The following is a 20,559-nucleotide window of genomic DNA, read 5'->3' as shown; positions in this document are numbered from 1 at the left end:
AAAGGACACATCAGAGAAGAGTCTAGTCTCTACAGCAGTTTAAACTGTTTTTGTTTTTAATTCAAGTCATGCCTGGACCTTAATGAATCTACTATATTAAGTTTTGTTATAATTGGAAAGTATGTAGCCCACAAAAGTGATATGATAGATAAATAATTTGAAGAAACTGAGCCAGTTATTTATATGAAAACTCTAAAATGTTCTTAACTAGCTGTTATGAGAAACATTTAATCTAGGAGTGGCTTTTAAGGCAGCATCTTGAGCTTCCATCAAAGCAGAACCTTCTGTCTCAGAAGAAGGGATATCAATAAGATGACCAGAATCCTCTGTTTACAAGTGCAGTGGTTTCTGCTGTTCATAATTGAGGTTTGAATTGTCTTTCATTTGGATCTCTTCCGCTTGCAACTCTAAAGGTTTATCTGAGTCAGAGCTATAACTTCTTCATCTACATTTTCATGTAAAAAACTTCAAAACATGTTAAGTCTATAGGATAAATCATTATCTTTGCTTTGCAGCCAACCCATATCACTTATTTTTTTCTTCTCCTTTCTTTTCTATCAGAGGAATTCTTGCCATGCTGAGCTTCTTGGTTGTAAGTCACTTATATTTTAGCATTGTTTTTTTTTTATTACCTTTTGCATCCACATGTGCTAAATTTTCTTCAAACATAACACAGGACCCAAGAGTGCCTTCATACTCCCCGGCAAAGCACAGCTGTCCATTGCACACTGGGCCTCTCAGTGTCCAAATATATGTTCATTTAATCCGAGTTAGGCATTTTCTCCTATCACTCCCATATTCCCCTGGTACATCTATGATGATCCTTAAGAATTCACTGCAAAACCTTGCATTTATTTCCACATTTTGAGAGAAAATCTGTGTCAATAAATCCTGATAATTCCACCAGAGCCAACTGGTCTCCTTCCTCTTTCTCCTCTCCATGGTCCTGACTTTGATGCTCGGCTCCACCATGATCCCCAATAATATGCTTTTACTACTTTAATATTTCACTAACTTTGATTTCATATTATTTTACTAATACTTTTGCATGTCTTTGTAAAAGAGATTGGTCTGTAATTTTCCTTAACTCTAATGTCTTATCGACTATTTGCAAGAAGGTTATTATGGTCTCTTAGGATGTTGAGAAGTGTTTCTTCTTTTTCTGTTTTCAGGAAGAATTTGTATAAAATTGGTGCTGTTTCTTCAATATATATTAATAAGAAATCACTGATCAAGTACTGAGGAAGTCATGGACACACCTAGTGGCCATCTCCCAGTCTTTGCTGACCCCCTCCTTCTTTTCTATTGTATGCACATATTTCAATACATTTCCATTCCACCACCTGGGCCTGACCACAACTTAAACCTGGAAATCAGAAACAAGCAGCCCCAGCTGCTTCTCAGGGTGAAATTCTGTGTCAGGGCCCCCACCTCCTGGGTTGTATAAATACTCTGCTCTTGAGCAGCACAGATTTGTTTCTCCTCTCTAATATGAAGTGAGGTGTGTGGATCTGCCATCCACAGTTGGCCTTCCCAGAAGACCAAACACAAAGGAATCCATTCCCCTACTCCTTTGAACTCTTTGTGCTGTATAAGTAATAAGTCTGTCTTTTGCTGAAAGTTTTTGTTTTGCCTGAGTCTGTGTTCCCACAATATACCATATAGCAATTCACTCCAAATAAAGCCATTTCAAAATGTTTATAGAAAAAAAATTAATTTTATTGAGGAAAGGGAAGATTTAAAATTAAAGATGCAATTACTTTAATAGATATTCGTTTCTCCATTATTTTCTATGTCTGTTTTATGTTTCATTGTTTTAAGAAATTAAACATTTTCCCTAAAAGTTCCAATTTTTTAGCACAAAGTTTATATAGCAATGCCCTTATTTTCATTCCTAATATTGACATTTTGATTTTCTTCTTTTGGCATTGCTGATTCTTTCCAATTGCACATTTATATTCTGTTTCAACAATTTATTTTTTTTATTTCCTTCTTTCTACTTTTCTAATTTTAAGTTGTTTTCATTTTAAAATTTTTTTCCTTGAAGTTTGTTTTGTTGATGTCCAAGGATGTCCTTAGTTCAATATACTTTCTAAATTTCATTATTATTTCTTCTTTTATCCATGGGTGATATAGAAGTACATTCTTTAATTTCCAAATATTTTGGATTTATTAAGGTTTTTTAAAGCATAATGCCATTTTGATCAGAGAACATAATATGAATGATTTTGTCCTTTGTGTTAAACTTGCTTAATGTCCACATATAATCAATTTTAATGAATGTTTTGAGTGCACTTAACAATCATATATTTTCTACAGCTGATGGTTGTTGTGTCCTGTAATAATCAATTTGGTCACTAAGCTCTTTGTGTTTTTCAGTTATTTTTAAATCTCCACATTTGATGTGGAGAAAATTATGCATATGTGTCTGTCTCCTTTTTTTCTGTCAGTTTTTACTTTATGTATTTAAAGGACTATGTTATTAAATACATACACTTTTAGGCTTTTTAATAAATTTTGCTGAAATGATTCTTTTAAGTTACATTTTTTTTTCTTTCTCTCCAATAATATTTATTGCCTCAAACTGCAATTTGCCATTTATTAGTGGCAAGATTATTTTGGTTCTTTTGCTTAGTTAATATTTGACTTTATTTAGAGTGTTTAATACATTTACATTTAATGTAATAACTGGTTTGTTTTAGATATGATTTGAATGTTTTTTCTATAAGCTTTATCTGTTCTTTCTTCCTTTTATTTCCCTGTTTTCATTTTTTTTGGGGAGTCTGCATTTGGATTATTTTATTATTCCACTTTCCCCTGTATCAGCATGTCAGTTATTGAGGTAATACAAATAAATGAGGTTTTGAAATTGTTTATTCCACTTTCCCCTGTATCAGCATGTTGGTTATTGAGGTAATACAAATAAATGAGGTTTCGAAATCGTTTATCAGATTACCAAGTAAAGCTCACATGTATCAGTGATATTACACATTTTCAAAATTGACTAATGATTTCAAGGTTTCAGTGTATCCTATGATACATGTGAAGCAGGGAGATATCCAGAATTGTCCCTCCCATGTTTGTTCTTCCCATTTTAAGGCATGTTTTGGACCAGATTAACATATGAAATCTTTAACAGATGTGTGAAGTTGCAAAACTTATGAATAAAGGAGTTACTAATGTGTTGAAAAAAATCTCCACTTTTAATACTCTAGTCATTACATAGTTTATGTGATATTTTCCAGGGTATCATGATACATAAATCAAAATATTCCAGATTTGTTTGCCATAAGCAACACTGGACAGATCAAACTTAATCTTTCATTCCATAGATAAGGATTTTTTCTACTAGGAAATAACATTAATTTATTTGTCACATGGTCTGTCATTGTCATGTTTAAAGGAGACTTGATCATCACCTCCTTATTTCGTTTCCAGGAGTGCCATTCTGTTTGAGAGAATATCTTAAAGACCTGCTACTAAGAATTTTCTTGTATGTCTACTATAACTTTAGGGGTAATAGTCGAGATTATATATAATTGCTTCTTTACATTCTACATTAAATTAACACTCTTACCATAATCAAAATGATGGGGTTAAAACATTTCAAAATCCCTTGCTTCTTCTCTACTTTTGCTTTATATTATCATAGATTTTAATCATGCAAATATTTTAAATTTTGTGAGACATTACTACTATTGTTAAATAATCAATATTCATTGAGAGTTTCTCCTAATTTGTCCTGATGTCATTTTCCTGCTGTCTAAAGAAATTTCTTGGGCATTTTTGAAAAAATTTTCTACTGATGCCAGACACTCTTCTATTCAAACTCCTTCTAACGACTGTTATTTACTTGGTGATTGATGAACATAAAGTTCTATTTTTGTAGTTATTTTCTTTCAGAACTTTAATTTGTCTTCTGTTCTATATTACTTCTGAGAAGTCAGCTATCAGTCTTATACATTTTTTTTGGAGGACAATGTTTCTGATACCTGTAGGTCTTTGTTAAACATTTATCATCAAATTTTTAATTTCCATTTGATTCTTTCTTATTGTTCCTAGAATTCTGGTGATATTTTCTATCTTTTCCTCTAGATTTTTGAAAATGTTAATCATGGTTGTTTTAAAGTTCATTTCTGAAAGTTCCCATATCTAAACTACTTGTGAGCTTACATCAATTATCTAATTTTAATTTGTTTTAACTTTTAGTTCATGTTTTTTGCATGCTTGATATATAAAAATGCACAGAGTGTCTGGATTATGGTATGCTCTTTCTGATAGGACTTAATATTCTTCTGTCAGCAGATAGGTTTTGGGACTATTCTCTCATTTCAGTTTGTGTTGGTAACTAATGTTGGTAAGCTCCTGGTTTGCTCTTTTCTTATGATGTAGTCATGACTTCCAGGTATAAGGCTTATAAAATCTCAATGGAAAACCTTTGTTGTTTACCACCCTCCAGCACCATATGAGTGCTGCAATACTTGCTCATTTCTTTAAATTATCAGGTGCAGTTTTTCCCAGAGACTTAGCATATGCGTAAATACATGTGATTTCTAAACACCTGTAGGGGAAATATCACACAAACTTCAGAATGACTTTTCTGCAGTTCTTTCCTCACCATGATTTTTGTCTCCCTTGAGTTGACTTCCTTGGATGTATTACACACCAAAATCTATTTTTGTAACTTCAAACTATTGAACTCCTAGTTTCTAGAAGTCTGCTTTGCCTATTTGGCCCTGTGATCCAAATACCCTAGAGAAAGCGGAAATACATGTGAAGTTTAATTTAGTGTTTTTCATTTCCATCTGGCATTCTTATTCTTAAGTTTTGCTGCCTTGGTGTCTTTCTGATGTTTTCAAGAATTAGACTAATATATTTTATTTAATGCTTTTACAGTTGTCCTTGGTAGAAGGGATATTCTGATACCAACTACTTCTTTAAGGCTAGGGCTAAAGTTGTGTTTCATATTTTGAATATATTTTAATTATATCATGTCATTAACAGTATCAATATGTCATTAAAATTTTGGCTCTTTATTTATGTGTTTAACATTGCCTCAAGTTCTACCACTTACATCAGTAAGTTTCTCAAACTCTCTATGTTGCAACTTCCTCATCAGTAAAGTGGGAATAATTAAGAGTCATGACTTCACGCTGTTGTGGTGAGGATTAAATAAATTAAATATTTAGATATAGATATAGATACAGATATAGAGATATAACATTTAGAAAAAATCTAATACATAGCAGGCACTGAATTTTTGCAAGCTGTTGTAATTACTATTATCATTTTCATACTCGAAGGAAGATTTAAGGAGGAAGTTCAGAGAAGAGGACACATAGAAATACTATAAATATGTAAAAGTGCTCAATATAAGAAGTAATCAGGTATACTCAAATAAAAAATTGAGATACATTTTAGAAAACTATATTATTATTTAAGTATGACAATATCTAATGTTTTTGAGAGAACTGAGAAATCAGAATATTTAGGTATCAATGAGAACTGTAACTTAGTCACACTGCTTTGGAGAGAAATAAAGCCATGTTTAGTTCAAATATTACAATCCAGTTTTCCAAAAGTTTGAGCTATTTAATAATTAAAACTATAATTTAAGAAAGTTAGAAAGCAAAATGCAATAATTGAAATACATGAACTATTAATAATAAATATTTCACACATAAGCAAAGAAACCATATGGGTATGACACTTATTATTTCAATTCAAGTATTCATTCATTTGTTCTAAAAAAATTAAAAAAAGAAGGATTGTTTTTACCATACCTACTACTGGAGATTGAATAGAGCCTACATTATAGTGGAGCAAACAGAAAATTAAGACATAAAATCATTAAAAGGTTGTACATATTACTATTTTTTAATTAAGCAAGATACCATGGAAAATAATATCTGGACTGTGTGCAGGGCAAAAGGCAGAAGAATGTTGTAGGTAATAGCTCTTGCTCTGAAGTATTCCAAATCCTGGGATCAAATCTCAATCCATTATATTACTAGCTATGTGACCTCAGAGAAATATTTTAAATTCTTTATGTCTCTGTGTCCTTATCCGTAAAAGAGACCTACCTTAACAACATTTATGTAAAGATTAAACATAAAACACTTAGAATAGTGTTTGGAAAATAAGCTTTTAGTAAATTTTAGTTATTGTTTAAATACAAACAATCATGAATGTCTCTTAGAAATAGTTATTGAAGCTCAGATGTTAAGAACTACAAGTAGCAACAAGTCTTCTATGGGATGACAGAGTAGTTACAAGATATGTTATCACCCTTGAAATGTAAATTCTTTTCCAAAATATCTCTAATTATACTTAACTTAAAGATTTAAGCAAATAATATCATGACAGATTAAAGTTGTTTTATGAATCCCCCAAAGAAAAGGATTATGATCTTGAGCTAGTCCATTCCTAGAGCATTCCTGTGGGTATGGGTTCTTTTGATGATTAACTCAGGTCGGATCTCTGCCATCTTACTGGAGCCTTATATAAACAGAGACACATAGAGAGAGACACAGAGAAAGGAAGCTGCCATTTTGATGCTGCCAAGTCAGGAAAGAGAGAAAGTAGAGAGAGAGAGGACTCCAGGTTTGCTTCCAGTTGCAGAATGGCAGAGAAACAAGAGAGGACAAGAAAGGTTCCAGAGTTTAGAATCAGCAGAGCACAGGCAGGAAAAGAGGTCCCTGATGGGCTGGAGGGCTGGGCCCAAGAAGCAGCTCGAGGCTGAGAAGATGAGCTGCACCAGCTTGCTTCACCACATGTCAGGACACTAGGATCACCGGTAGGTGACTCTGGTGAGAAAGCATCTCTGATGGTGCCTTGATTTGGACTCTTCACATCCTTGGAACTGTAAGCTTTTACCTTAAATAAAATTCTCATTATAAAAGCCAGCCCATTTTTGGTACTTTGCATTGGCAGCCCTGTGGCAAATTAAGACAGAAATATTCCTAATATTGCTGTTTATTTAATATCTGATGTTGGAATATATCCATGTTTTACTAGAACATATTCATACTTTATGTTTCATATTGTAATGACATTCTTGTAAATTGCCACAGAATTTCTGAACTCTAGCTTTCATATAATTTGATTTGTCCATTTCTAATAGCTGTGATGATTTCCTTACAGGTTATCATTAAGTGGAGTGAATAATTGACACAGAATACTTTCAAAGTCCTAATGATACTTACGTAGGCTTACAAAAAATATCTATACAGATGCAGAAAAGTAAGGTTAGCAATATAAAACATATTTGTATGAACACTTGTTCAATAGCAATACTAATCCCATATTCAAAATATAAAAATCAAATGGAAAGAATAAAAATGTCTAAAGTCATTTGTGACAAGAGGCTGTGGCTCAAGCATTTGAACTCCCATTTACCATATGAAGGACCCAGAGGTGCAGGCCCCCGAGAGGCACAGGACCCGTGTGGCAAACTGATGCACCAAAAAGACGATGAAGCAACCAGATAGAAAAATAGATAGCTAGATAGCTAGATAGCTAGCTAGCTAGCTAGCTAGCTAGATAGATAGATAAAGTCATTTGCAATGTGTCTCAATCTTAACACATCCATGAATACTTGTTTTTTTTAAAATGCCTTTTTAATGTTTTTATTACCAAAAATGCCATTTTCTACATATATGAGTATTTATATATTTTAAAACTATATCTCCTTGTGTATATTATTCCCCATGAAAATTCTGTATCAAAACATTTATCTGAATTTTTATGCATAATTGACTTCAATGTAGCTCCATAGAAGAACCAAACCATCCCTAATTTTCAGGTAAAAAGATGGCACAGGTTAAAGTTGAGAAATTCCCACATGAACACTGCAACACAGATATGGGGATAGTCTATATGCATAGGTCACTGCACAAAATATTTTTTCTTAATAGTAGAAGTTAGAAGCTGCATAATTTACTTCAAAATCTTTACTTATTTCTTTTCAAACACATTCAGAGGGATAATTTGTTCTCCTGAAAATCAAATAAAATATTTATCATCTTTACTCTTGGTAGTAACCTCCATTCTAAATATTACTTCATTTATTCTAATGTCTAAACTGTTCAAATTTAAAGAGAATATGTGTTTTAATTATGTAAAATAAGGACACAGTAAAGCTAATTTTAAGTATTGCTTTTTCTGTTTGTTTATTTGCCATTAATTACATTTTAATTTAAAATGCAAAAGCCTGTGAAAATTATATTTCCTTTCACCTAGGTAAAGAATATTTATTTTTAAATCAGTAACAATACATTTAAACTTCTTTTGATCTTATCACTATGTTAAATAAAGTAATACCATTTCACTAATTATTTGCTGTGGAAGTCACAAATACATCTAAGTCACCAATGCATTCATAATATGCAAATAGCCTTCTACATATAATTTTTCTTTCTTCTTTTCTAAACCATTTGAAAAAACAATCAAGGGTATGGTAGCACCTGGTAAATATTTATGAGTAATTTTAAAGGTGACTTAATTCTAGCATTATCACGCAGTTTTACTTCATATGTAATGAATCACAAACTAAATGTAAGTTATAAATGTTAATACCGTATAATTATTGTGAACAGAAACAGAGAATTAGAAATTACTTGCTTTATGGGGAAAAGGAAAATAGATAAATTGAATTATTTATATATTTATTTTACTTTTACTATATAAATTTTCTCAGTAATACATAGTTTAAATATATTGTCATATTATTTTATTATATATATAGTGACAATTTCCCCATAATATTACATATGCATTTAATATACTATGTATATTATTCAAATACTCTCTCTGTGAAATCTATATTTAAAATTTCAAAAAAGACAAAGTGATATAAAGATGCAATTTTAAAATGTGGTCACAGGCAGAGCAAAATGGACTAAGTTACATAGGGATACTTTTCAGACAAAAATACAATTCTATATAATCATGTAGGCTTAATATAATTTTTTATTTCATCAACAAATAATAGAGAAAAAACATTTTTTTTTCTTTCCTTGACTGAGAACAATAATTTTCAATCTTGGCTGCATGGAGAAATCATCTGGGAATCTTTGAAAAAATAATGATGCTGGGGGTTATAGAGACTCTGATTTTAGTTGATTGGGATGAGGCCTAGACATGGAAAATTTTTAAAGTTCCTTCTGTCATTCCAATGTATAGTCAAGTTTGAGAAAGCCTGCCAAGTGGAAAATGGAAGTAGTAGTAGACCTTTGGAAGAATGGGTCCAACCAAGGACCTACCTACCTTACAATAGTCTAATCTCTTTCACTTGTGGCCTCTTTTGTTCATGTGTGTGTTAGTTATGTATATGTGAATGTGACTGAGGATAATATTTCAGTAGTAAGCTACCATTCAATTTTATTACATTACATCTTTTTCATGTGTCCACCTATCCATCCACCCATCTGTCCAATATTTATGACATACCTACTATGAGGTCAGACCCTTACAACTGTTTACCCTGGAGGTTGGAGTAGGGAAGTTATGAATTAATGGAACAATTTTATTAGAATTTTTTAAAGTAACAAAAATACAACTGTAATGTGAAATTAAAATATGCATATTTAATACTGGAAAGATATAGTAGAAAAAATTGTAACATTTAAAGAATTGAAAAAAATAAAATTAATTAACTGGATTTAATGGATGAATATAAAATATTGCTTCCTTTAAATGAATAATATAAAATTTTTGGTATGTGCAGGGACTGTTTTTATAAAATTAATTAAATTCATAAAAACAAAATTTTAGAAATTTAGGAAATTTAAGATTTTATATGATATTAATATATCCTCTGATCCTAAGCTCTTGAAATAAAAAAATAAATAATAAAATCATTACCAGAAATTAGGGGAAAGTAAAGAAATAGATTCTTAGATAAGATTTTGGGTCAAATATGTAATTACAAGGAAAAACTCAAGCAACTTATAAAACATATAAATCCTAGTGGACTGGGTAATGCCATACTAAGAAAAATTTAAAAGGACTAGCTGTGTTCAATATTGAAGGAGAGAGATAGAAAATAAAGGTTTAAGAATTTATCTTGTGAAAGTAGGGGGACAAAAATGAACAGATGCCACAAGGAAGAGAGCATTAAATTTTTTTTTAAAGTTAAAATTAATGAATGGCCATCCCGGACAATAGGTGTCTACATTGCCTTTACCACAAAGAATAATTCACTTTATGTCATTCATTATTTTGGGTCTTACTCTTATCCTCAGTTCAGTTCATTCTAATAGATTTAATTCATGCCATTCAATTTCTGTGGCCTTTTAAATTATTCAAAATTGTCAGCAATAGCCACCAAATAAACTAATTTTGCTTAAAAATAATCCTATACTACAAATATTACAGGTATCAAAATTTTCTGAGATTTACAAATAACACTCAACAAACTGACTATTCACAGCAAACTAACTAATGTAATATACTTTCATATTTGGGAATTATCTATGAAATGAGGTCACAAATTTAGTTCAGGGGACATATAAACCATATGAAAAATAGCAATAAAGTAAAATAGGAATGCACACTTTTTTGTGACTAAATATTAGCTGTTTCAAATCTTCAAGTGTGGATTCCACATATAATATATCAAGATTCCACAGATAATAAAAGCTACATTTATAGGTGCTTTAATACTTCATGCTTTTTAAAAGTGATATACTGTATTAAGTGTATATATAGGATAGAAATAAATAACTCATTTAAATAGATTTTAAAAACCTATGAAACCAATGTCTATCTGATAAGTTTTTATGTTTGATTAATAGAAATAAAATCTTTGGAACTTTTAGAAAGTTATTGCTTGCTTATAAGGACGTCAGTCATGAAAGATTAAGGACCCCACTATTTCAATTTGCCTCATTTTAATAGCATCATCAAAGATCCCATTTACAAGTGAGTCTACAGGACCGGGTTTGGGATTTGCACATGTCTTTTGGTAGGCATGATTCAATCCCCAACAACTTATTTTAGCTAAATGAATACATAATATTAATACTTCAGTATTTTAGAAAAATGAATGAGAAAAGGGTAGGTATAGGGGAAAGGAAAAGTTCTATCCTTGGTATAAATTTTCTTTCACCAGGGAGCAAATACCCTGAAATATCCCCGGCAGATTTCCTCATACTTCATTATCTAGAGCTGAGTTACAAACCCACCCCTAGACTAATAACTGACTAAGGGGATGAGATAGCTCTTGTGACATTTCCTGGACTGTTCACATTGCATCTAAGGAAAACTGAGGTTATTTTAGGAAAGATAAAGGGGGTTCCTCATGGTTAGGCAATTGACAATGCTTACTCTAAGGATTGCAATTCTGGCTTGAACAAAATATTGTGGAGAGTAGCTTTGTTATTCAAAATTAACTTTATGAAAAATCAGTTATGCAGTTTGGTCACTTTGGTTATCTCTGTAAACTGACAATTCAATCTAAAAGAATTTTGTTGTCTGATATAAATTACCATGTCAAAGGGGCAAATGACATTTTAATGTTTTTCTCCTCCATGACTTTTTTTCAGACTTAACCTAGATTATTTCCTTAAGGAAAATAGTGCTCTCATCAATGCACAATCCAGATTTTCTGTTTATCATGTAAAAGAAGGGTTGTGTAACAGAGAGGTATTGAGGAAAAAAACAAATTTTTATATATGATTTATTCAAGAGCATTTACAAATTAATAATATGGTTTAGTAATCTAACTTCTACTTCTTCAAAAAATATTAATCCAAACTAATATAATCTCTACCATTGATCAAGAAATCCCACAGAACTACAGTAGATTACTTATTTACATATTGATGAATTCAGTGGAAGAGTCCAATTCTGAAATATCATTTATAATCTATCTTTTCCTTTTCTTTCCTCCCTAATTCATGTTTTATTTAATTCTGACCTTATATATTCTAGTAGACTTGTAACTAATTTCATTACCTGCAACCTCTAGGTATCTCAACTGGTTTTACTATATATTTTTTATGAGGTATCAGGAATAGAACCCAGGACCTCTTCATGTGAAGCACATGTTCAACTGATTTAGATTCTACATGTGAAGCACATGTTCAACTGATTTAGATCCATAGTGGCACAGGTTACCCATGCCCAAAGATTTCACAGATTTCCCACTGCCTAGAAAATATTAAAGACAAAGCTACATAACCTGACATAGTATGCTGCCCAATATCTGGCCTCATTCTATTTTAAATGGACTCTCCCAATGTTTTACTGAAAAATTATCCAATTCAGTAAAATACAATGTTTTGTCTATGTCTTCAGTATCCTCTTTTATAACATTTCTTATGTTGCACATTATGCTGGGAAGATCTTACCCTGTGGTAACATACCTAAACTGTACACATATTTCTAGTACCAGCTCAAGTATCCAAGCTGAAAAGAAGACCCATGTTTCAAAAAAGCTTTGTAAAGCTTGTATTTTTTTCTAGATTTAATTTACATAATTTAGACTCTATATCTCATAAAAGGCTGTAGGTTCTTGGAAAGTAAGACCCACCAACCCAACCCCTGAGTAATTATTGCATCTCATCAAACACCTACAACTTTGCTTTTTAGGTAGTGGGCCCTCAGTAAATGGTTGTTCAGTAGAGGCATGGGTGGAGGGAACTAGGGAGAAATAAAAAATGAAAGAATTGTTTAATTACATAAAATAAAGCCTAGGATAACAAATTAGTCTTCTTCAGTGTTTGAAATTAAATATATGCTATAGAATCCTGAAAATGTGGAAAGTGTTATATAGTGTGAATACTTGAAAGAGACTCTGCTTGGCCTAGTTGATTCTAAAGACTTGTCCACACTTTAGTGCAGACTTCCCTAATGCTAGTCTGTATCTCTGGGCAGACCCCTCACTCAATTCCAAGCTCTTACCTAATATGAGGCAATACTGCTAAACCACCGACCACACTTGTCTCAGAAGAACTACCTGATTTCTTCTAAGCCAATTGCCAGATCCCCTCTGAATTTCCCCAGACCCCTCTCAGTTTCTTACTAGTTCTCCTTTTCTTTTCCCCATGTACCCTTTAAAAATACCTAGCTACCACTGTGCCAATCAGAGCTGAGATAGGCTGATGATGACTTCTCCTCTGTCCTATAAGGCAGTTTGTATAAAACCTGTCCAGCAACTCTAATGTCCTTGCTGTTCTTTGATAGCAATAATTTAAAAGAAATATAAAAAGATAGAAATTTGAGAAAAGTTTCTGTATGAAAAAAGTACTCCTCTTCTTGATCACATTTAACTCTCAAGGTCAAGTATAGTATTGAGGTAATACCAATTATCTGATAAATACTTATAAAATCAATTTTCAAAATATAGAGTAAAATCATTACAAATAAGAGAAGAAGGGCAAGACAGTCAAAGGAGAGGATTTGTGTTCCGTCAGTCTCTTTGGGGAAATGAAGTCACTTTTAGCCCACATGATCTGGTTGGGTGGGTACTTTTGGTTCCATCTCCACCTCTGGCCCCCTCTAGGGGAGAGGGTTTGCATTTCCACAGCCTCTCCAGGTAATGGCAGGCATTTTTGACCTCAGGGACTGAACTGTTGTGTGTCAGTAGTTCCATTCCCACCCCCTAAAGGGCAGAAAGGACAGTACTCCCTCAGCCTCTCAGGGAAATGCAGGCATATTCAGTCCACATGGATTAGATTGTTGGGCACTCCAGAGGGTCCATCCCCAAACCCTGAATGGATGGGGGGCTAGTGTTACATCAGGCTACCTGGGCAACTGCAGTCATTTTGAACCCACATGCACAGATTGCTACTTCATATCTGCAGTCGATCTCCACCCCAGGAAGAGCAGGAAGAGCATGAAGCTTCATCAGTCTCTCTGGGAAACTGCAGATAGTCTTGGCCTACACAACTTGGATAATTACACATGGCTGAGGCCCTGTCCCAACCCCAGTAAAGGAAAAAAGTGGGAGAAGCTTCATCAGATCCTGGGAAAATGCAGGCAATTTCAACCTCCACAGCTAACAGCAACACTTACATCCTTGGCTCCTACTACATACCAGCAGTGGAGAAAAGGCAAGAAAGCCCTAAACTGAAGAGAGAAACTGCACCCAAAATAAATACATCAAGGAAGTTAGTGTCAAAACACCAAAAAATTACAGTCCATACCAAGAAATAGGAAAATATGGTCCAGAAAACGGAACAGGATAAGCCTCCAGATAACATAAAGGAGTTGAGACAACTAATCATAGGTGTTCAAACAAATCTCCTTAATAAATTCAGTGAGATGGCTAAAATGATTAAAGATATTAAGAAGACATTGGATGATCACAAAGAATTTGAAAGTATAAATAGAAATATAGCAGAACTTAAGGAAATGTAAGGTGCAATAAATGAAATAAAAAATACAATAGTATATAACAGCAGATTTGAAGAAGCAGAAGAAAGGATCAGTGAGCTTGAAGACACGTCCTCCAAAAGCAAGCATATGAAAGAACAGTTGAAGAACAGAAAAAATTGAACAGGGTCTCAAAAAACCTGACTACAAGAGACAAGCAATCATACATGCTGTTAGTGTCTCAGAAGGAGAAGAAAAGGGGAAAGAGGGCAAAAGGAATATTTGAATATTTGAAGAAACAATGATCAAAAATTTCCTAACCCTACTGAAGGAAATAGATATCTATGTCCAATAAGCACAATGTACTTCCATCTGAATAAATCTGAATAGACAAACTCTGAGACACATACTAATTAGAATGTCAAATGTCAAAGACAAAGAGAATTCTGATACCAGCAAGAGAAAAGCAATGCATAATATATAAGGGGTAACCAATAAGATTAAGTGTTGATTTCTCATCAGTAACTATTGGAGGTAAGATGACAGTGGTATAATATATTTAAGATACTGCAAGGGAAAATTGCCAGTAAAGAATCTTAAATACTACAAGATTGTCTTAAAAAATGAGGGTGAGTTTAGAATATTCACAGATAAACAGAAACTGAGAGCATTTATAATAAGGAGACCGGCTAAGCAAGAAATACTAAGGTAGTGCCACAGCCTGGGAAAAAAAAAAAAAAAAAAAGGAAAGAGAGCCTTGGAAGAGTCTAGAAATGAAGATTATATCAGTAAAACTAGCTAAAACTGCCAAAAGTGGTGAAAATAAAATATGCCAGATGTAGCAGTTTGAAATTGCTTATGAATTCCAAAAATACATATTGGATTATGTTTATAAACTGGTCTGTCTTATGTTTCACTTTTACTTTATTAAATTATGATTAGGGCTTAGATTGGGCCACATCAGTAAGGTGGTGAGTCCCTTACTTACTTGTTGGGTGAGGACTCACAGATTAAAAACATGGCAAAGGTCAGAGTTTAGGTTTTGAGCTGGGGTCCCAGAAGTAAGCACACAGAGGAGCAATGTTCTGTATATGTCTCTTAGGTTTAATCCATTTATCATATTATTCAAGCTCTCTGTTTCTTATTGATCCTCTACCCAGATGTTTTATCCAGGGATTAGAGTGGTGACTGAAGTCACCAAATATTATTGTACCAGTATCTATTTCTCCATTCAGTTTTGTCACTGTTTGCCTCATGTATCTTAGGGCATCCAGGTAGGAGCAGAGTAGCTGAGCCCAGAGAGAATTGAGGCCTAGAGAGAGAGACAGAGATGGTTACCTGATAGTCCACCAAGCTGTCCTTGTGGAGAAAGGCAAAACCTAGAGAGCCTCATAGTCTAAATTTGACCTTGTGGAGAAAATAAAGGAAAGAAATGAAACCCAGGAAGAGAGGAACCCAGGAAGACTGAACCCAGGCAGATATCAGCAGCCATCTTGCTCCAACACATGGCAATAGACTTTGGTGGGAGAAGTAACTTATGCCGTATGGCCTGGTAACTGCAAGCTTCTACCCCAAATAAATACTTTATAAGAACCATATGATTTCTGGTATTTTTGCATCAGCACCCCTTTCACTGATGAATACACCAGATAAAACCCAAAGTTCAAAATGGATGAAATAAGAATGGCCTTTACAGTAATAACTTTGAATGTTAATGGATTAAACTCCCAATCAAAAGACACAGACTGGCAGAATGGATGAGATGATAAGAGTCATCTATAAGCTATCTGCACAAGACTCACCTTAGACCCATGGATATCAATAGACTGAAAGTGAAAGTTTGGAAAAAGAGATCCCATGCATGAAGTAACCAACCAAAAAGCTGGAGTAGTTGTAATCGTATCAGATGAAATAGACTTTAAAAGCAAAATTATTATTAGAAACAGGAAGGATATTATGTATTCTTACAAGGGGCAGTTGCACCCCAATACAGCAGGATATATATTCTTTTCAAGTGCTTATGGGTCTTTCTCTAGGATAGATCACATGTTGAATCACAAAGCAATCTCAATAAATTCAAAAAGGTCAAAACTATTCAAAGCCCTTTCTCTGATCAAAGTGGAATAAATTTTGAATTCAACAAAAGAGAAAAAGGGAAAATTCACAAATATATGGAGATTAAACAACACACTCTTAAATATTTAGTGGGTCAAAGAAAAAACTTGCAAGATAAATCAATAAATGTCTCTAAGTGAATGAAAACAAGAACACAACATAGCAGAAACTATGGCATGCAGCAAAGGGAGTGCTGAGAGGGAAATTTATAGTCCTCAATGCTTACATTAAAAAAAAAAAAAAGAGTAAAAATCAATGACCTAACTACACAGGTGGAAGAACTAGAAAAAGATCAGCAAACTAATTCCAAAGCAAGTAGAAGATATGAAATAACAAAGAGCTGATCAGAAATAAATGAAATTGAGAACAACAATGACAACAACAAAAAAATAGCAAAAATGAACAGAACAAAATGTTGGTTCTTTGAGAAAATTAGCAAAACACAAACCCTTAGCTCAACTACAAAGATAAAAAGAGAGAAGATGTAAATGAAAGAATAAAAAATGAAAATGGGGACATTACTACTGGCCCCACAGAACTAAAAGAGATCATAAGAAGATACTAAGAACAACTGTATGCCAAAAATCTAGACAATATAGATGAAATGGAAAAATTCTGAGGTGTGTTCAAACAACCTAAATTGACTCTAGAAGAAATAGAATAACTCAAGAAAATAATCACAAGTTAAGAGAATGAAACCGTCATCAGACAGCTCCTCAAAATGAAAGGCCCAGGGCCAGATGGTTTCACAGATGAGTTCTACCAAGCATTCAAAGAAAATTTAATACCAACTTTACTCAAGCTCTTACAAAAAGTTAAACAAAAAAGGAAAGCTGCCAAAATCATTCTTTAAAGGCATTATCACTCTAATACCAAAGCCAGATGAAGATATTATGAAAAAATAAAATTACAGACCCATTTCTCTATTGAATATGAAAGCAAAAATCCTTAACAAAATATTTGCTAGTAGAATCCAATAACACATAGAAGAATTACTCATCATGATCAAATGGATTTTATACCAGGCATGCAAGGGTGATTCAACACAAGAAAATTAATCAGCATAATATTAATATACCACATTAATAAACTAAAGAAGAAAAATCACATGATCCTATCAATTGTTGATAGATAGAGAAAAGGCATTTGACAAAATGCAGAATCCTTTCTTGATAAAAATATCAAGAAATGTCTCTCTTATAGAGAGACAGGAATTGAAGGAAACTTTCTCATGATAAAGGCCACAAAGGAAAAACCCACAGCTTACATTGTACTCAATGGTGAAAGACTGAAAGCTTTCCCATTGAGATCAGGAACAAGACAAGGATGTCTACTGTAACCACTGTTGTTTAATATCATGCTAGAGATTCTAGCTAGAGCAACCAGACAAGAAAAAGAAATAAAAGGCATCCAAATTGGAAAAGAAGTAAAACTTTTTATTTGCCCAAATGATATGATTCTATACCTATAAAGTCAAGAAAAACTTACAACAAAGCTGCTAAAGCTAATGAACTATTTCAGTAGTGTGTCATGATACAAGTTTAATATGCAAAAATCAGTGGTGTTTCTATACATTCACATTGCACAATTTGAGGTAAAAGTCAGGAAAAAATTCCCTTTATAATAGTGACTAAAAGAATCAAATATTTAGGAGTAAACTTAACCAAGGATATAAAGTACTTGTATTCAGAAAACTAAAATGCTTTGTTAAAAGAAATTTTAAAAGACAAATAATTGGAAGAACATTCCATGCTCATGGATTGGAAGACTAAATATCAGTAAGATGTCAATTCTACCCAAATTGATATACAGATTCAATGTAATCTTGATAAAAATTCCACCAGCATTTTTTAAATAAATGGAAAACTCAATTATCAAATTTATTTGAAAAGGTAACAGGCCCTGAATAGCAACAAACATCTTAAAAAGAAAAAGTGAAGTTAGAGGGCTCTCAAATGTGGACTTTAAATTATATTTCTTAGCTACCATGGTAAGAACAGCATTGTACTGGTATAAAAATAGAGAAATAGACGAATGGAACTGAACTGATGGCTCAAAAACAGACCCTCACATCTATGGTTAATTGATTTTTGACAAGCCTGTCAAATCCATCCAGCTGGGGCAGAACACTGTATTCAACAAAGAGTGATGGGAGAACTGGATATCCATAGCTAAAAGAAAGAAAGAGGACCCCTATCTCACTCCTTATGCAAGAATTAATTCAAAATGGATCAAAGACCTAAATAGAAAAGGAGGAATCATAAAGTTCTTAGAAGAAAATGTAGGAAAACATTTCAAGACCTGGTGGTAGGTGGTGCATTTTTAAACCTTACACTGAAAGCATAAGCAATGAAAGAAAACATGGATAAATGAGACCTCCACAAACTTAAACACTTTCGTGATTCAAAGGACTTCATCAAGAAAGTGATAAGGCAGCCCACTCAGTGGGAGAAAATATTTGGATACCACATATCTAATAAGGGTTTGATTTCCATTTATATAAAGAGATCACACAACTCAACAATAAAAGAGCAAGTAATCCAATTTAAAAATTGGCTAAAACTTAAATAGATATTACAAAGAAGAAATACAAAATGCCAAAAAGCATATTAAAAAAATGTTCCATATAACTAGCTAATAGGAAAATGCAAATATAAATTATGAGATATCATATCACACCACATAGAATGGCCATTACTTTTTTAAAAAAGAAATAACAATAAGTGCTGGAGAGGATGTGGGGAAATAGGAACACTCCTTCAATGTTGGTTTTGTAAAATCATGCAGCCTCTATGGAATATAGCTTGGAATTTCCTCAGGAAGCTAAATATAGGGCTGTCATTGATTCAACAATTCCTCTGCTAGGAATATATTCAGAAGAACTGAAAACTGTAAAATGAGCAGACATTTGGAAACCAATGTTCATAGTGGTGTTTTTCATAATTGCCAAAAGATGGAAACATCTCAAGTGTCTATTAACCAATGAATGGATAAACAAAATGTGTTGTATACATATGATAGAATACTACCCTGCAGTAAAGAAATAGAATTAGGAAACACATGATAAAATGGATGAATCTTGAAGACCTTACGTGAGTAAGTCAGATGAATCTTGAAGACATTATTCTGAGTAAGCCAGACTGAAAGGACAATATGTCAGTCTTATTAATATGACCTTTTCTTAAAAAAGATTTATTTTTCCCCCTCCCACTATTTCCCCCATTTTCTGCTCTCTGTGTTCATTCTCTCTGTGTTCTTCTGTGTCTGCTTATATTCTCATTAGGTGGCTCTGGGAATGGATCCTGGGATCTTCTGGAGTGGGAGAAAGGCAATTACTCTTTTGTGCTGTTGCATAGAATTGGCAAATTGCTAAAATTCAGTTGGCTGTAGATATGGGGATTTATTTATGAAATTTCAATTCAATTCCATTGGTCTCTATGTCTGTCCTTGTGCCAGTACCATGCTGCTTTGACTACTATACCTTTGTAGTAATTTTTAAAATTGGGAAGTGAATCCTTCAACTTCATTCTTCATTTTCAAGATGGCTTGGCTATATGGGGTCCCATACCCATCCGCATAAATTTTATGACTGGCTTTTTTAAAACTGCAAAGAAGGGTGTTGAAATTTTGATTGGGATTGCATTGAATCTATAAAACCCTTTGTATAGAATTTACATCTTAACAATATTATCCATGAACATGGAATCTCCTTCCATTTCTTTAGATCTTCTTTGACTTCTTTTAGCAATGCTTTTTAGAAATTTCTATGTGCAAATATTTTACACCTTTGGTTAAATTTATTCTAAGATATTTGGTTCTTTTAGTTGCTATTGCAAATAGAAATTCTTATTGGTTTTGTCTTTAGACTGTTCATTACTAATGCATATAAAACACTATTGGATTTTGCATGTTAATCTGGTTCCCAACCAATTTGCTGGATTAATTGATTAGTTCTAGAAGTAATGTTGTAGATTTGGGGGAATTTTATATATATAGGATCATGTCATATGCAAATAGGGAAAGTGTGACAGTTTGATGCTGGCTGGAGTGCAGAAAATTATGTTCTTAAAATTAATCCATTCCTGTGGGCATAAACCTATTGCAGGCAGGAGCTTTTCTATTAGG

The 20,559-nt window shown here is 33.0% G+C and overlaps 1 protein-coding gene and 1 pseudogene across 1 annotated transcript in view; both read right to left on the bottom strand.

Moving 5' to 3' along the window:
- Positions 1 to 20,559, bottom strand: part of KLHL1 (kelch like family member 1) — a 476,203-nt gene that overhangs the window by 55,983 nt on the left and 399,661 nt on the right. The gene's annotated exons all lie outside the window — the stretch shown is intronic.
- On the bottom strand, positions 208 to 13,852 carry LOC139436598 (general transcription factor 3C polypeptide 6-like; annotated as a pseudogene).

The sequence above is a fragment of the Dasypus novemcinctus genome, chromosome 15 (genome assembly GCF_030445035.2).
Source record: "Dasypus novemcinctus isolate mDasNov1 chromosome 15, mDasNov1.1.hap2, whole genome shotgun sequence".
NCBI lineage: Eukaryota > Metazoa > Chordata > Mammalia > Cingulata > Dasypodidae > Dasypus > Dasypus novemcinctus.
The sequence above is the reverse complement of the archived record's forward strand: the minus strand, read 5'-3'. Positions and strand labels throughout refer to the sequence as shown.